Source organism: Canis lupus, chromosome 3, assembly GCF_048164855.1.
Source record: "Canis lupus baileyi chromosome 3, mCanLup2.hap1, whole genome shotgun sequence".
In the NCBI taxonomy this organism is placed as follows: Eukaryota; Metazoa; Chordata; class Mammalia; order Carnivora; family Canidae; genus Canis; species Canis lupus.
The window spans coordinates 7905731-7924121 of record NC_132840.1 but is presented as its reverse complement, the minus strand read 5'-3'; the positions used below and the strand labels follow the sequence as shown (position 1 = coordinate 7924121).

At 45.6% G+C, this 18391-nt stretch overlaps 1 long non-coding RNA gene and 1 pseudogene across 1 annotated transcript in view; one reads left to right on the top strand and one right to left on the bottom strand.

The window, feature by feature from the left end:
* LOC140627826 (uncharacterized) overlaps positions 1-18391 on the bottom strand; it is a 72995-nt gene that overhangs the window by 22777 nt on the left and 31827 nt on the right. The window lies entirely within an intron of this gene.
* Positions 11150-11882, top strand: LOC140624216 (myelin-associated neurite-outgrowth inhibitor-like; annotated as a pseudogene).

The window sequence follows — 18391 nt, the reverse complement described above, 5'->3', positions numbered from 1 at the left end:
AGTCAGTGATAAGAAGGTTGGCTTCCTTCTCTGGAGTAATGAGCCGGTACTAATAAGGCCACTGCTGTACAGATTTATAAAACCTCTGATTTCACAATCACCGAGAGCCTCACAAGTATTAATTAAGGCTCAAAACCCCTGGAGTCTGGAGTAGATTCTCATTAACCTCATTCTGCAGAGGCTATGACTCTGCTTCCTTCCTAGAACCCCATGGATGTAGCAATGGCTCCAGCCCCAGGAGCCAGGCTGACAGGGTTCCCTCCTTATGTCATACGGGTTGGGGGAGGCTTGGAGGCTCCTGATGACTCCAAGAAACCTGTGTCAGAGCCAGGTTCAGACCAGAAAGACCTTGGCTTCTACTAGAGTAACTCACACAGGAAGGATTTCCCTTCTTTTGGCTTTTTTTTTTTTTTTTAAGATTGATTGATTGATTGATTGATTTGAGGAGAGAAGGGGATACATGAGTACAGGGGGAGAGGCAGAGGGCAAGGGAGAGAGAGATTTCCAAGCAGACTCCTTGCTGAGCATGGAGCCTGATGCGGGGCTTGATTCCACGACCCTGAGATCATGACCTGAGCTAAAATCAAGAGTTAGACACTTAATCTACTGAGCCACCCAGGTACCTGTTAGCTTTTTTTTTTTTTTTAAGTAGATTAATTGAGATACAGACTTCACTAATTGAAAGCATTCAATTTAATGGCTTCTAGTATATTTGCAGAGTTGCGCATCCATGATCACAATCAATTTCAGAACATTTCATTATCACATTTCACTACCACAAACAGAAACCCCGCCCTCCTTACCCATGATCCCCATTTTCCTGGCATCCTCTCCAACGCTAGGCAACCACTAATCTACTTTCTCTCTATATAGTTTTGCCTATTTGGGCTTATTTTATTTTTATTGTGATAAAATTTACCACTGTAACATTTTTAGGTGTCCAGTTCAGTGGCATGCAGTACATTCATGTTGTGGTGCAACCATTGCCACCATCTATCTCCGGAGATTTTCATCTTTCCAAACTGAAACTCTATACTCATTAGACAGTAACTTCCCATCCTTCTTCCCCCCCACCCCCCCGCCCCTGGTAACCACTATTCTTTTTCTGTGTAAATTTCTACTCTAGACACCTCATGTAAGTGCAACCATACAAAATGTGTTCTTTGGTGTCTGACTTCTTTCACTTCGTATAATGTTTTCAAGGTTCACTCTGGCTTATTTTTTAATAGTTTTTTAAAAGATTTTATTTATTTATTCATGACAGACACACACACAGAGAGAGAGAGAGAGGCAGAGACCCAGGCAGAAGGAGAAGCAGGCTCCATGCAGGGAGCCCGACGTGGGACTCGATCCCGGGTCTCCAGGATCACACCCTGGGCTGCAGGCAGCGCTAAACTGCTGGGCCATTGGGGCTGCCCAATCTGGCTTATTTTTTAATTATGAAACATTTCAACTGAAAGCAATATGCAACACATTGCCTTGACTTAAGTTGTACATCTCCAATTTGTTAAATGTTAGCCTTTTGCCGTATTTGTATTTGTTTTTGTTTTTTTTGTAATGTCTTCCCCAGAACTAATCCAGTTCTGAAGCTAGTATGCATCTTTCTTGTTAATGCTTTTATATTTTTAAGTTTATAACCATAATAATATATGGTACAATTTTGCGTCTTTAAAATATATTTAATGTACATGATGACTATAGTTAACACTGGCATATTGTATATCTGAAAGTTTCTTAGAGAGCTGGTCATAAAAGTTCTCATCACAAGGAAAAAAATATTTTTTTTGGTATTCATCTGAGATGATGGATGTTAAATAAACTTACTGTTATAATCATTTCACAATATATGTAAGTCATGTCATTATGCTATATACTTTAAAACTTCTATAGTACTGTATGTCAATTATCTCAATAAAACAGAAAAAAGCATTTTTTTATTTTTTTGAAAAAAGCATTTTTAAATGTAATTTGATCTCTTTAAACAATCTGCACATATAAATACAAGGTGTTCAACTATTTTTAAATATTTAAATTGTGTCATATATTGCCTACCGTGTCATTTGTTCTCCACACCACATTTTTGAGATTGATCCTTGTTGATATATGCAACTCTGGTTTGCTAATTTTTACTGCCATATAGTGATCCCATGACTGTATACCCCATATGCTGGGTTTATCCAGGGGGTTCCCACATTTGGATTCTTACCAAAGAAGCCAGGATTACTCCCATCTGAGCTGGGCACAGATAGCTTCCAAGCAGAGAACTAGCCACCTAGCAAAAAAACAAAACAAAACAAAACAAAAAACTGTCCTAACTGGGCCTGGAGCCCCAATTCTCCATCCCAGTTCAGGCTCTGTGTTCAGAGCTGTGAGGGGCATATCCTGGCCAGCTGGCACAAGACCAGCACCTCAGAGAGGGAAGCAAACCACCCCCCCACCCCCGGGTCCTTATGATTTGTCCCTCACCTTGGTCTCTCTTTCTGAGTTGCAGAATCCCATGAGAGGGTGACAAAAACCAGGAGTTCCTCTCCCCGGGGAAATGTACCCACAGAGGGCCTTCAGCCTTCAAGCTAACCTATAGGCCCCCAAGTTTGGGCTTTGGCCACATCTTCCTGCTAGTTTACCAACACAATTTAGGGAGCCATGTGGCTTGAAGGTGTTAGGGAGGAGTAACTAGTACTATGCACCTGGTGGAGCCATCAATAAATGCTTGCTGAGTGAGTGAGCAAGTGAGTGGACGCAGAAGAAAACACTCAGAGCCCCTGGCACAGGGCCTAGTAGGTGCTTGGAAACAGTGGCTGTGATTAATGTGTGCCTGTGTGTATAAGTTAGGTTGAATGCAGTATTATTTATAGACAGTAAAATCCACCCTTTGCAGTATATAGTTCTATGAGTTTTGATAAATGCACAATTGTGTAATCACCACCACAATCAACATATAAAATATTTCCTTCACCGCAAAAGGTTCCCTTGTACTCCTTTGTAGTTGATCCCCTCTTCCTTTACCTCCACCAAGGCCCCAGCAACTCCTGATCTGTCTGCTGTCCCTATAGGTTTGCTTTTTCCAAAATGTAACTGGAATAACATCATGGAGCTTTCTGAGTCTGGCTTCTTTCACTTAGCATAACACATTTGGGACTGATCCCTATTTTTGCTCATATCATATCATACATTTGAGAGTTTGATTTCCTTTTCACTGCCAAGGAGTATCCCACTGTATGAATGTATCACAGTTTGTTTATCCACTTGCCAGTTGAAGGACATTCGGATTATCTCCAGTTTGGGACAAATACGAATAAGGCTACTATAAGTGGTTGCATACAGGTTTTTGTGTAAAGGTAAGTTCATTTCTCTTGGGTAGATATGTAGGATTGGGATTTCTGGGTCATATGGTAAATGAATGCTTAACTTTTTTTTAAGATTTTATTCATGAGAGAGGAAGAGACACAAGCAGAGGGAGAAGCAGGCTCCACGCAGGGAGCTTGATGTGGGACTCAATCCCGGGATTCCAGGATCACGTTCTGAGCCAAAGGCAGATGCTTAACCACTGAGCCGCCCAGGCATCACTGAATGCTTAACTTTATAAGAAGATGCCAAAGGGTTTTCCAAAGTGGCTGCACCATTTTGCATTCCTTCCAACCATGTCTAAGAGTTCCAGTTGCTTTCCATCCTGACCAGGAGTTGATTTTATTCGTTGTTTTTTTTTTTTTTTTTTTTTTTTACCATTCTAATTCTATGTAGTGGTATCTCCTTGTGGTCTTAATCTGCAATTCACATATGATTTTAAATTGGTGTATTTTATTGCCAGTCAAACCTACGGCACGTGGCCTGTGCCTAGCCAGGGCTTCAGATCCAGACACTGCTCCCCTGAAGTGCTAGGAGAACCCAGGATAGCATGAGGACTTTTCAGGACCAAGGCAGGTTCATATGAGCAGGCTCAGGCTCATATGCTCAGAGCTATGCTGGAAGCCCCATTTTGCTCAAAATGAATGGGTGTCTGCTATCCCACCATGCTGAGTTCCTCATCTGTGATAGGCTGGTTGTCTAGGTAATGACTTGGGCCAGGCTGTGACAACTGGTGCTGAGAATACCTCTAGCCACCCACAATGGCCCTTCCTAGGTGTAGGTGTAATTGTGGTACCAGGAAGGAGAGTAAAGGATGGGGTGGAGCTGCCTATGCTAAAGGCGCTATGATTGCCTCCAATGAGTGCCACTCCAGAACTGCCACAAAGAAGTACTACCCCATTTAATAAGGAGAGCTCCACAAGGGGGGGTTGGGGTGTCTGCTTCTGCACCCAAAATGGGCTCTCCAGTGACTCATGATCAGATCTTGTCACCCTGCCTACTGCCCGGCTCCTGCTACCAAGAATCTCAAGGGAGGTTATCTGTGGTAGGGCCTCAGCCTTTGCCTCACCATCCAGAAAGGCCCAGACCTCTCTGGCCTTTCCTCTATTTTGCTATCTCTTCCACTGATCACAGCCCCAGCTACTACCCCCAGTGAAACACTTGCCTGTCCCTATCAGCCTGGCCCTCTGACCAAGGCTCCCATTGTTTGTCTATCCCTGCTGGTACAGATTTCAGAGAGAGGACCACTTCCTCAGGCCTTCTCAGTAGTTCTCTTCTCCAGGCCCCTACTCAGTTACAGATAAGCTGGCTGGGTTTTGCTCTCCTCTTACCCTCCTTCTCTGGATGCTTCCTACCTCAGCCCCCTGCTCTACCTGAGACTGGTATAGAGATGGGAACAGATAAAGGCAAGGCCTGGTACAGCAGGAAAGGCTTCTGGCAGGAGTCAGAGGACTGAGCTGGGTCAGGGAGCAGGGAAGGTTTGGAAGAGGGAAGAAAATATGGTCAAATAGCCAGGTGTAAGGGCACTGCTGCGATATAAGGGCATGAGGGGAGGGAGGGGGGAATGTCTGCTCACATCTGAAGGATCTGAGGTTTAACTTTGGAAGTGCTCAGGGACCATCAGAACATCAGACCATCAGGGGCTCATCCAGCCCACTCATTTCCCCCACCATCCCCCAATCCAGCCATGTATGAGCTCTAGGTCACCCATGCTTGTGGGTTGGAGGCCTGGGAGCCAAGGGCCCCTCTTTGTGGCCACTTGTTCCTCCCTTTCCATCAATCATGGAGCAAGCAGCCAGGGGCATCTTTTCTCCCTTGAGAAGGTAAGGCATAGAGGATACAGAGTGTAGGTGACTCATGCCACTCTGGACTGTACACGCCACACCTGCAGCTCCCAGGTGGCACCAGGAGGCCTGGGGGAGGGTTTGCTGCACAAATACAGCACACAGATCACAGCCTCCCTCCTCCAGCCATGCCCTACCCAGATCTTCCGCATTCCTCCTCACTCACCTGAGGCAGTCACCCCGGGTAGGACTCCTGGCAGAGCTGTGGAGATTTACGGGGTGCCCTCTGCTTCAAAGTTCCCTAGTCATTGGCAGGAATTCATGCCCTGGGTCTAGGGATGCCCAGCTGTTCCATCTGGCCTGGGGCCAAACACCTCATCGCCAGGCCTCCTTCCCAGGATTTCTCAGGCTGGCACCACCACTTGGGGCTTGGCTCTGGCTTTTATCATCAAATCCAGGCCAGTGCCCTGGACTGAGAATAACAACAACTGGCCTAACTTCTCTGTGTGTCAGGCACTGCCCCGCTCATTATAAACCTTATCTTCTAGTTCTAGGCCTCTGCTGTCTCCTCCTCACCCTTGGGCTCCTCACCTCCACTGTCTGTGTCTGAACCACTTTCCCCACTCCTGCTGCTGCTATTGTTGCAGTGGCCTGGCAGACTGGAGGGCCATTCACCAAGTAGGCATGACCAGGCAGGCTTTCTTCTTTTCTCAACGGACAAGGGCAGGAGGGCCTTGCTGGCAGTGCCACAGGGCAGGGAACAGGGCCAAGGCTGTTCCGAGTCAGTGACCACTGAGTGCCTCCTGTACAGTGGCCCAGAACACCAAGCACTGAGGTCCCTCAGGAGCCCTCAGAGCCCATGTGGATAAGCTTGGTCATTTCTGGCCAGGGCCTCAGCTGCTCCTCTACCCTCTCTGGGCCTCTGGCTCCTCTTACATCAAACAAAGGGTCGAGAGGAAGCCACTCAGTGCTTTCTCAGCTCTGAAACACTAAGACTGAAACTCCAGGTGACTCAAAAGACTTGTGAGCAGCCCCTAGGCCAGGAGCAAATGACCTCACATAATAGTGTTCCTTGTGACCAAATCAAACCTCTGCAATTTGTCAAATTCTGTGGAATTTGGGCTTCCTGCAAAGGACTGGGCCCCAAACTTAGAACTTTAGCTCTTCCCTTTCTTTTTTTTTTTTTTTTTGATTTTATTTATTTATTCATTATGAGGGACATAGAAAGAGAGAGAGAGAGGCAGAGACAGAAGCGGGCTCCACGCAGGGTTCCTGATGTGGGACTCAATCCCAGGACTCTAGGACCACGCCCTGGGCCAAAGGCAGGTGCTAAACCGCTGAGCCACCCAGGGATCCCCTAGCCCTTCCCTCACTTTCGACACTTGGCATCAACTGCCAACAAGTTGCAGCCTGAGCAGAAGCAGGAGTGAACATCTTTGATCTACCTTTCCAAACCCAGTTCAGAGGGTCTATGCCCAGTGCCTTGACCCTCTTGGAGCCCAGACTGAAGACAACAGAACACAGACATAGATGCTGACTTGCAGCACCTGTGATCAGAGTCCAGATCGGCTCAGACAGGTGAAGTGATTCTCTCTTGTGGTCGCTTAGGAGAGGTGGCACAGGGGACTGGAATCCAGGACTCTAGGCTTTTCCCACATGTCACCAGCTCTCTTTCCTCCACATCACACAAATCCAGTGACCCCTGCCCCGAACCCCTCCATCCCCCTCCTCTGCCCCTGCATACTATTTTGAGGGTGAACTCTGATTATGGTGAACACCATTCTGAGGCCCCTGCGGATGGAGCTTTTAGCAGGTCAGTAAAAATCACAAACGTACCAGAACAGTGCTATACTCACTGTGCTTAACCAGACAAAGGTCACATGATATCAACACTTAGTGATTACAGTTGAGACCCAATTCCTTCACAGGCATCAAGCTGAGACCTTTGACCTCCCTACCAGGCTCTAGCTTCTCTTCTCTCCTCCTGCCCCTGAGGAGGAGGTCTTCATGAGAAATTGAGGCCTTTCCTTCTTAGAGGTTCAAAGCATTAGTCTTGGGGTGTCCTCTGCTGCTTTAGGAATCCAGGGCAAGAAGGGACCACAGTGCCCTTGGTTCCCAGGTGACTAACTGAGCCTCTTGGAGTCAGTCTCTGCTGAGAGCTGTCACATGTGAGTCAGTGACATTCTATTGAGCCAGGAGGACACCTGCAGTCCCCATGTTGACCTCAGTGAAGGATGGCAGTTTAGGCGGGTGATGGAAGTATGGGTGCAGAGATGTACACCTTGGCTCACTCCTGAGCCACACAGCCATCCTTCTATCCTTCCAAACATCCCTCTGTGTATTTATTATTTATGCCATCAGTGGTTGGTGGGAACTAGGAGATGTCACTAGCGCCATGAAAGAATAGAGCTAGCAGCCGTGGCGCAGTGCTGACTCTTCTCTTTCTCAACTACACATCTGTCCCAGGTCCTGTCCTCCCACTGCTGCTGGCTACTCAGATCTTCCCTCGCCTATTTCTAATGATCTCCCTACCTGCTTGACTTCCATGCCCACAGCCTGTCCACACTTGAGCCTGTCCTCTACACTGGCTGCCAGGGCCCCTATCTAAATCACAAGCCTGATCTAATCACCATTTTGTGCCCCTTCCATAAAATCCATCCAAAGACCTGGCAGAGACTGGAGGATTTCACAACCTGACTCCAATTTGCCTGAGTCATCTCTGGTTCCAAAGATACACTAATGAATATGAAAGAATAAATAGCATACTCAAAACTCTGGTGGGGCTCACACCCTACAGATCTCAGCATCCAGAAAGGCCAGGCCCCAGCAGTGGCCAGAAAGACATGGCCATTGGTCTTGCCTTCTAGTCCTATATGCTGCTCCACAGCTCCCACTTCTGGGGAATGTACCTAGATTAGCAACCTTCACCTGAGATGTCCCCAGGGCTCTGGAACCCTCAGTTTTACGGTTCCTTCTATCTATCTGGGATGCCACCTCTCTGGAACAGGCTCTGAATCAGAGACCGCAGCCATTCCCACAACTGGTTGGGGCCCCCACAGATGCTGAAATCATTTATTTACACAAAAATTCATTTCTGTGGAATTTGGGCTTTAATCTGTGGGACTGTGGCCTTGTTAGGTCTAAAGGGATTTTCTCGAGTTCTGAGCTAGAGATGCCCTTAGTTTATATCCTTCGGTGCTACTCAATTCCTGGAGCTCCTGAGGCAGTATCGATGACAAACAAGCCTCTCAAAGTGATGCCAAGCCTCTGACATCATCTTTGGGAAAGATTTCCAGGATCACCTCCTTCCCTTTCCTGGTCCCAAGAAGTCCATGTCTCAGGGCTTCAGTTGTAGTAACTAGCTGGGCAAATCCAAACAGAGACTCAGTTCTGAAGGTTCATCTACAGTTTGTAGCCAGTCAGAAAAAGGTATGTATGGAGATGTAAAACGCAATAGGATTATAAAATAAAGCAGACACTTGGCAAGTCTAGCAATTTCTTTAAAAGTTAAACATACATCTGTCATATGACATGACCATTTTATTCCTAGATACTTACCCAAGAGAAATAAAAGCACATATCCACACAAACACTTGCATACCCATGGCAGCTTAATTTGTAGTAGGCCAAAACTGGAAACAACCCAAATGGCCCTCAATAGCTGAAGAGGCAGACAAATTGTCTATCCATACAAGAGAATAATACTTAGCAATGAAAAGGAATTAACTGTTAATATATACAACAACATGGATGAATCTCAAAACAAGTATGCTGAGTGATAAGAGAACAAACAAAAATATTCCATACTGAATGAGTTCATTTATGAAAAATTCAGATAATGCAAAACTAATCTGTAGTGACAGAGCAGCAGATGGGTGGTTGCCTACAGATAGTGGGGGTGGGAGGGACAGATGATAAAGGGACACAAGGAAACTTTTGAGAGTGGTGTATATTCATTATCTGGATTATGGTGGTGGTATCACAGGTGTATATGTATGTTAAAACTCACCATATTGTACACTTTAGGTACATTCAGTTTATATATATTATATATAACTTAATAAATACTATATACAACTTAGTAAAGTTTATATATATATACTAATTATAACTTAATAAAGGTATTAAAAAAAAGAGGAAGAAGAAGGAAAGAAAGAACAGAGTGCCCTCATACTCTCACTGCAGTCTTCTGTTGCCTTCAGGCTACAATGAGCACCCAACTTGGTCCATGAGGCCTTTCCAACAGCCTGGTCACCCTCTCCTGCCTCATCTCTCACATCTCTCCTGGGTGGTAATCAATCAGCTGTGGCTCCCTGAATGTGCCACGCTATTTTACACTTGTGCATGCTGTCCCCTCCACCAGTAGGTCCATCTCCTGCCTCAACCACCCAGAGAATTCCTACTCTATCATCAAGGCCATGCTCAGAACTGCCTTCTCCACAGAAGCCTTCCCAACGCTAGCAGGTCACTATGAACAGCTCTTTTCTCTATGCTCCACAGCCAAGTGCCCAATTTGCTGTTAGGATCTGTTTGGGCAGACTGGGGGCTCCTTGAGGCTAGGGACAGTATCACATCCATCCCTGTCTTGTCTGTGTCAGGCCCATGGGCATCCATGAAGCTTTATTCAGTGAATTCAATATGCCCAAGAAAGTGGGGTGGATTAGCATGGGGTGGGGTATGAGAGATCCAGAACAGGATCTGAGGGTTGGGAAGAGTCAGGAAGGGCAGAAGGCACAGCCTTCAAGGAGAGGCAGGCTGCTCTGAAGAAACTGCACTGATCAGGATTCAGCTAGAGCCTCAGCTAGGTAGGGTTCGGTAAAGTAGGCTCCCTGCTTCCCCATGTGAGGAGCTTTGGTGCAGGGATGGGGTTGGGGACTGAGGCCTCTGCTCCAATACTCATCTGTTTGTCTGCATTCCCCACATCTGCTGAAAAATGGCTTCAGAGACTATACCTACAGTCAGCAGCTTGGATAGTGGAATGGACAGCAGACTCCTCAGTGATTCCTGAACACAGTGAGAAAGAACTATTGCAAAGGGAACCCTCTGAGCTCATGATGCCTTGGGTAACTGCCCAGCCGTCCAGGCCTACCCTTCTTCCATGGCTTCAGGGGTCCTGGGTAGGCCTCTGGCTGGATGACTGTATAAGGGTGACCCTTTCTCCACCTAGCCCTGTAGCCTTGGTGTTCCCATTCAGCTGTAGCCTAAGAATGAACTGGTCTTTATATTGGGAGCTGGGCCACACAGGTGGAAAAGAGCTCCCACTTTTCCTGGTTAATCAGGGAACAATGCCAAGGCTAAGGCCACCAAGGGAGATCATTCTTCAGGGATCAAACCTGGGAGGATAAATACCCAGAAATGATGCCCCCACAAGCTTCTAGGTTGGTAACTAGAGACACATGTGTGTGCCAGGGGCTGAAAGTCCCTGCACCATTGAAGCACACCAGAGAGGAAGGACAGCCAAGAGCCAGAGGCACTGCCCAGAGGGTAACAAGCCTGGGCCCAAGGCAGAAATGCATCATTTGTTCAATGACCATCAAACTATTTTCTGATGCCACAGGCAGGTGATCATAAATGAAACACTTCTTTCAAAAATGCAGGTGATACCACTGGGGCTGATCCCATTATTTACTCTTGAGCTGAACCAGCCATGAGCCCATTGGTCTTGGATTCCATCCAAGCTGGTTTAGTAACAGGTTTCCCACCAAAGGGCTTACACAAGATCAGCCTCTCCTAGAAGGTATCCCATGGCACTTCCCTTGGAGATGGGCCTTCTAATGTCACATCACTTGAAAGTTTCTCAAGGTGGCATCCCAAAGAAAGATCCTACAAACTCATTCTTAGGCCCACATACTTTAGAGGTGGTGCCAAGGTCAGACATGCAGCTCAGGGTCGCTTGGTGCCAGGGTAGGTGTATGGCAGAGGAACTCTGGCTGTGCTTTACTTGGCCCAGACCAGCCACTGGAGGCCCAAGGGAAGCAGAGCTGGGTGCAGACTGGAGCATGTGGACAGTTTTTGAAATCATGAATCCTGTTTAGAGCCCTGGTTCTTCCGGGGTTCCCTATACAAATGCCAAAGGAATTAGTTATCCAACTGAGTTCCCCATAGGCTACAAAGCTGCAGCTCCCAAACAGGTTACACTCCTGGCATACCTTACAAAGTGTTCTGTCTGAGACGCCTGGTGGCTCAGTGGTTGAGTGTCTGCCTTCAGCTCAGGGTGTGATTCTGGGGTCCTAGGATCGAGACCCATATCAGGCTCCCTGTAGGGAGCCTGCTTCTCCCTCTGCCTATGTCTTTGCCTCTCTCTGTATGTCTCTCATGAATAAATAAATAAAATCTTAAAACAACAACAAAGTATCCTGTTCCCCCACCAGCAGGGCAGTGCCACCATATTCCTCTTCCCCCAACCCTTCGCAGACTGCTATGTACCCTATGCGAAGTGCCTACCCCCAGCAGAGCCCCTATGCACAAGGCAAGTAGGACACACACCATATGCCCCGCCTAGTCACACCATCCACCATATCACAGTGTTGCAGCCCAACCGCATGCTGGCGATGGTATACCCTGCTCTCATCCCTCCACTTAGAGGCAATGGCATCACCATGAGCATGGTATCTGGGACCACTATGGCCATGTCAACAGGTATCCTGTTGACCATCCACTCCCCAACTCCTGTTGTCCCCCACCCAGTCACTGTGCGCACATATTGGAGCCCTGGGAATGCCCATCTACAGCTATGTCCCCTCTCAGTTGTGATCACTCTGCAAATGTTTGAGGATGGAGATGTGCAGTCACATCATGGAGGTTCCACAGCTGTTGCTGCACACCTTGCATCTCCAGCCCAGACCTTCTTAATGCTCTTGACATTTGGTTAAAAAATACTATGATGGCCTGGTCCAGCAGGTCCCAGCACCATCAACTAACTCTGTGGGTTAGTCTTAAATCAAATCCTGTTTTGTGGGCTGCCTGGCAATTTTTTAGCTGATAAAAAGGGAGTATTAATCTAAAAAAAAAAAAAAAGCCCACACACTCTAGCTTAGAAAAGTTACTAAGACTCTCAGCACCTCAGTATCTTCCATTGCAAAGGGTCTGTAATTCACTTCCTGTCTTTCATTTCACAAATATTTTTAGGGTACCTGCTGCATGTGGGTCCCTGTACTAGATATCTCAAGGAAGAGAAATGAAATACCTACCAGATGGAGGCTCGAAGTCAGCTTTCAGACACTCACTGACCCTCAAAGCTTGAAAGCCAGGTCCAGTGAGGGTGCTTGGGGATGTGGAAAGTGAGGGGAGGGTAAAGGTCTCACAGCACAGACGCCGCACAACACAATTCAGAGTGCTATATGAACTGATCAAAGAATGTTCCAGAACAGGTGTACCGGGAGCAAAGTGGGAACAGCACCTGGTTCATGTCATTCTCATTCACATCTCACTCTCCAGCAGAATTAGATGATCTGGTCTTTCTACTGGGAGTATTAAGGGTCAGGGAAGGCTTTGTGGGCAGGGGCTGCTCGAACAGTCTCTGAGTAATAAACAAGTTTGCCAGGCAGATAAAGGGCATAAGGACAGCCCAGGCCAAGAAAACATGAGCAAATCTCAGAGAAATATCTTATGATGAGATAAGAAGTGGCTTAAAAGAAGTACAAACTTTGCTATTCAAAGAATTCCAGAGAAATTCCCAGATTAAAAAAAAAATGCAGTGATGCTTGCCTTTTGATATAAGAATGTGTGCCTGTTTGGCCCTGGTCTAATTCTCCTCCCTCTGCCTCTGCAGGGAATTTCTTGGAGATAGCTCATGCTAAAAGCCCTTAGAAATGTTTCTCCAAAGACACACCAAATCCCCACTGGATAATTAGGATGTAGCCTAATCTTTGGAGGATGGTTGTTTTCTCTAAAGGTATAAACTGTGGCAGCCCAGGGACTGACTAGGGCTCCTTAATTGATACATTTTATCTGCATTTGAATCGCATTTTCCATTTTGTAAGGGCCTGCACCTTTTCTTTTTAGCTGTTTGAGCTTATTTAAAGGGCTATTTTATACACATATATGGGCAAAATGGCAAAAAGTACATTTGATAAGGGTGTGGTTGCATTCTATAATGTAGTCTATAATGATTTAGGGTCACAGAACTTTTCTTTCTTCCAGACCGGAGCTGCTCCATAGCCAATGCAATGATTTCCAACCTGGTGTCCACCCTACCTAATTGAAATGTAGAAAGGTATCTCTGGGCAGGGACTATGTAATACACACTGTCAGAGTGAATGTGTCCAGCCTGCTGGGCCTGACCTCACCTCCCAGGGAATTGGTATAAGGGCCAAAGGATAGGAATGACTGAGTTAAGCTCAGGAAAGGACAGGGGATTCCCTAACCAACACCAAAAGGGCTAAGGGGACAGGATACTGCAGTGTCCTCTGAGTTTTGGGAATTCTTATTAAAGAGAAAATGTTATCCACAGAAAACAGTGCCAATGACCTTGGAAACACATTAAAACTCTCTGGTGTCAGGGAGAGCTGCTGTAACCTGGACTGGCTGGGCTGGCCAGGTGGGGGGACTGTAATGGAATAGGGAAGAAAGGTCAGAATTAACTTTAGGAAGAGCCTGTATAGCCCCCAGGGGAATCCCTTATTCCAGCTTCCCAGGGTAGAGATGGACACTCCTGGCACCTTGCCCCCAGGAAACCAGTTCCTCTGGGAATGGACACTCACCAGTGGCTTCCTAGACCCAGGGGGAGAGTTTTTCTCAGAGGTTCAGCTTGTAAACCAAGTCACCCCAAACAACTGCAGTCTAACATCCTCACAAGCCTGATGGTGGCACTTCAGGAGATACTACTGAGGTCGCAGTCCAGACTCCCCAAGAGAATTCATGCTCCCCAGCACTGGAGCTGGTGGTCAGTGCCTCTCCTGGGAAGGGAAGTGACCTATTCAAAGTCAAATAGCATAAGAAGATCTGCCAATTTCTGTTTGGGGGAATACAGTTGCTGAAAACAACCAAAAATGCTGGATAAAGCATGAAAAATGCCTTCCTGAGAACACTGATGAACTGGCAAGGCAGAAAGGAATAAGGTCAAAACGAAAGAAGAGGCAAAAATCTAGAGAAGGAAAGAATACCAGAGTTCTTCTGGTTCTCTAGGCGTCTGCTGATACAGGCACATATGAACCTCCATTTCAATGGCCTTGAGCGGCAATGTGGACAAATGTCAAAACTCAGGACCTGTCCCAGGTGAGGACTACCAGAAGATCTTCCCAGATTAAGCTGGCACCCTAAAAGGCCTTCTACCCAGGGAATGCAAAAGAAGGGGGTGGGGCTGTCTTGAAGTTAGGCCACAAGCTGATCTTCACGCAGAGGAGCAGGCCAACTTCACATCATTGGGGTGCTTCAAGATACCTCAAATCATGGACTTAGTTCAAAGTACTTCTGCACTGCTAATATACTGAGACACCTGGCCGAAGGATGTATAAATATTCTCTGGGGGAAGGCATCTTCATCCCAGGCCTCAACAAATACCCATTACTAAATTCTCCAGTATACTGAGTGGTACAACCCAGAAATAACCAATCACACAAGGAAACAACAAACAAGAACCAGAAGAGACAACAAACAGCAAGCATGACCCTACACCTTCAGATGATGGAATTACCAAGCACAGATTATAAAGCAACCCTACTTAATATGTTTAATGAAATAGAAGACGAGCTTGGAAATATCTGCAAAAAAAAATATAGGAAACTATAAAGAACGACCTAACAGATCTGAGAAAGAAGCAAACAGAACTCCCAGAAATGAAAAATAGCATAATTGGAATTTTAAAACGCAGTGCAAGATTAAACTTAACTAAAGGGACCATTTGCAAACTGACAGATGGATTAAAAGAAGGCAAGAGGAATGAGCAGAGGGAGACCAAAAGATGGAAAATATGGAATCCACGTACTGCATACTGCAAAATTCATCCTTTTAAAGTGTCCAATTTAGTAGGTTTTAGCGTATTAACAGACTTGTGCAACCATCAGCACTACCTAATTTAAGAACATTTTCACTACCTCAAAAAGAAACTCCATACCCATTAGTAGTCACTCCCTGCTCTCTCTTACACCCAGGCCCCCACAACTACTGATCTACTTTCACTGTGGATCTGACTATTCTGGATGTTTCATATAAATGAAGTCAAACAATATGTGGCCTTTGTATCTGGTTTCTTTCATTTGGCATAAAAGTTTTCAGAGTTGATCCATGTTACAACATGTGTCAGTACATCACTCTTACAATGGCTGGGTAATATTGCATTGTGTAGACACTACTACTTTTATTTGTCCATACATCTCTTGATGGATATTTGGGTCGTTTTTGCCTACTTAGGAGCATGCCGCTATAAAAATATGTATTTTTAAAAAGATAAAAAATATAGAGGAAGAGTTCAGAGACATGGAGAAGAGTGGCCTATGATTAGTGGGAGTTCTAGGAAGAGAAGAGAAAATGGAGACAGGGAATTCTTAAGAAACACTGGTGAGAATTTTCCAGAATTGATAAGAGATGCCAATCACAGACGTTAAGAATCTCAAGGAATTTCAAGCAGGATTTTATTTATTTTTTTAAAGATTTATTATTTATTTTTTTATTTTTATTTTTTAAATTTTTTAATTTATTTATGATAGTCACAGAGAGAGAGAGAGGCAGAGAGGCAGAGACACAGGCAGAGGGAGAAGCAGGCTCCATGCACCGGGAGCCCGATGTGGGATTCGATGCCGGGTCTCCAGGATTGCGCCCTGGGCCAAAGGCAGGCGCCAAACCGCTGCGCCACCCAGGGATCCCGATTTATTATTTATTTGAGAGAGAGCGAGAGGGAGTGTGGGGAAGGGGGGGCAGAAGGAGAGGGAGAGAGATTCTTTTTTTTTTGCCTTTTTACTTTTTATTATTTTTTTAATAAAATAATTTTTATTGGTGTTCAATTTACCAACATACAGAATAACACCCAGTGCTCATCCCATCAAGTGTCCCCCTCAGTGCCCGTCACCCACTCACCCCCACCCCCCGCCCTCCTCCCCTTCCACCACCCCTAGTTCGTTTCCCAGAGTTAGGAGTCTTTAAGGGAGAGAGATTCTTAAGCAGACTGACTCCTCACTGAGCACAGAGCCCGATGTGGGGCTGGATCCCAGGACCCTGAGATCATGACCAGAGTTGAAACTAAGAGCCCAAAGCTTAACCAGCTGCACCACCCAGGCTCTCCTCAACAAGATTTTAAAAAGGAAGAAGATAATAAAGAAACATACACTTAAACACATAGAGTAAATGGCAGAGACAGGGACAGAGAGGAAGAGAGAGCAAGAGAAAAGCAAAGAAAAAGTAGTATATCTTCCACTAACAGCTGATTTAGTAATGGCAACAGTTAGAAGCTGGGGGTGGAAGGGACCTGACAACTCAGAAGTCTTCATCCAGTGAAAACATCTTCCATGAGGGAGCACAAAGTAAACATATTTTCAGACAAACAAAAACTGAGAGAATATGCAATGGGGGAATTCTCATTAAAGAATATTGTAAAGAAGGTATGTTGTGCAGAGAGAAAATGATCCCAGATGGAAGATCTAAGATATAAGAGCATATGAAGAGTCAAAAAAAAAGTGGTAAATATGTGCATAAAGCCAAACAAACGTTGGCTTTTACTATAATAATAATGATGATAAGGTCTTGGGAGGCTATAGCAAAACAAAGCAGAATTAAAGTACAAAACAATAATGAGGGGGATAGAGTTAGGATGTTTTAAGATTCTGCACTACCAAAGAGGAAGGTAAGGTAACTAACTTTAGACCTTGATAAGTATGCGTACAGTAATTTCTAGGTAACCACTAACAGGAAAAAGAAAAAGAAACACAGCATATAACTTCTAAGTGGTAGAGGAGAAAAAAGACAATAGTAAAAAAAATTAAAAAATCAGTCCAAAAGAGAAACACAAAAAAAGATGAGAAAAACAGAAACCATCAAATAGGATAATGGATTTAACATCATATATTTTTTAAAGATTTTATTTATTTATTCATGAGAGACACAGAGAGAGAGAGGCAGAGACACAGGCAGAGGGAGAAGCAGGCTCCATGCAGGGAGCCCAACATGGGACCGATCCTGGGTCTCCAGGATCATGCCCTGGCCTGAAAGCGGTGCCAAATGGCTGAGCCATCCGGGCTGCCCGGATTTTTTTTTTTTTAAGACTTTATTTATTTATTCATGAGAGACAGAGAGAGAGAGAGGTAGAGACCTAGGCAGAGGGAGAAGCAGGCTCCCTGCAGGGAGCCTGGCGGGACCCGATCCCCAGACTCCAGGATCACACCCTGAGCTGAAGGCAGACACCCAACCTCTGAGCCACCCAGGTGTCCTGGTTGCCCGGATTTAACATCATATTGTGCACACCCCTGTGTGTGTGTGTGTGTGTGTGTGTGTGTGTAACGGACCTGGGTCTTGTTCAGCACTCCACATAGCTATGGAAAGTCGCCCTCCATCCCAGGGCATCCTCACTACTTCCCGACACAGATCCCATTTTATTTTATTTTATTTTTAATTTATTTTTTATTGGTGTTCAATTTACCAACATACAGAATAACCCCCAGTGCCTGTCACCCATTCACTCCCACCCCCCGTCCTCCTCCCCTTCTACCACCCTTAGTTCGTTTCCCAGAGTTAGGAGTCTTTACGTTCTGTCTCCCTTTCTGATATTTCCCACACATTTCTTCTCCATTCCCTTATATTCCCTTTCACTATTATTTATATTCCCCAAATGAATGAGAACATATAATGTTTGTCCTTCTCCGACTGACTTACTTCACTCAGCATAATACCCTCCAGTTCCATCCACGTTGAAGCAAATGGTGGGTATTTGTCATCTCTAATGGCTGAGGAATATTCCATTGTATACATAAACCACAGCTTCTTTATCCACTCATCTTTCAATGGACACCAAGGCTCCTTCCACAGCTTGGCTATTGTGGACATTGCTGCTAGAAACATCAGGGTGCAGGTGTCCCGGCGTTTCATTGCATCTGTATCTTTGGGGTAAATTCCCAACAGTGCAATTGCTGGGTCGTAGGGCAGGTCTATTTTTAACTCTTTGAGGAACCTCCACACAGTTTTCCAGAGCGGCTGCACCAGTTCATATTCCCACCAACAGTGTAAGAGGGTTCCCTTTTCTCCACATCCTCTCCAACATTTGTGGTTTCCTGCCTTGTTATTTTCCCCATTCTCACTGGTGTGAGGTGGTATCTCATTGTGGTTTTGATTTGTAT